Source organism: Temnothorax curvispinosus, unplaced genomic scaffold, assembly GCF_003070985.1.
Source record: "Temnothorax curvispinosus isolate PA1 unplaced genomic scaffold, ASM307098v1 QBEX01011515.1, whole genome shotgun sequence".
In the NCBI taxonomy this organism is placed as follows: domain Eukaryota; kingdom Metazoa; phylum Arthropoda; class Insecta; order Hymenoptera; family Formicidae; genus Temnothorax; species Temnothorax curvispinosus.
The window spans coordinates 352,557-353,071 of record NW_020221295.1 but is presented as its reverse complement, the minus strand read 5'-3'; positions in this window follow the sequence as shown (position 1 = coordinate 353,071).

Below are 515 nucleotides of genomic sequence, written 5' to 3'. Positions count from 1 at the left end.
TCTCGTTTTTTCTTTCTCTTTCTCTCTCTCTCTTTCAACCCGCCTTTCGCGTTCGACCCTTCACGCATATTCATTCCGAGAAGAACGGCGGCAAATTCCGTCCTCTCCTCCCCCGACTCGCGTTCAATAGGGACACGAGTATTCAACAAACGCGATAACTTTGTTCTTAGTCGACCTGCCTCAGTCCTCACACAACGACGATGTGCCCATCGACATTTTACTAGACTAGGTTCACGGATCTACGAGGAATACCAACCAATTAAAAGAACAATGGAGCCTGCAAATACCATTGTCGTACGTGCGCTTCTATACGCCGAATGTACCCATAAAGCGTGCTTTTTTGTGTATGTCTCGATTTATTTCTTTTTCTTAAAATGATTATCACCTTGGGACGAGCGGATCTCATTTCTACTATTATTAATGTAGTTTCGTAAGGATCGAGATAATTAAAGAGATGAAGCCCGTCGTTCTCTTCTTCTTTCTGTCTTTTTTAGAAGGGGTTTTAGAAAGCTTTA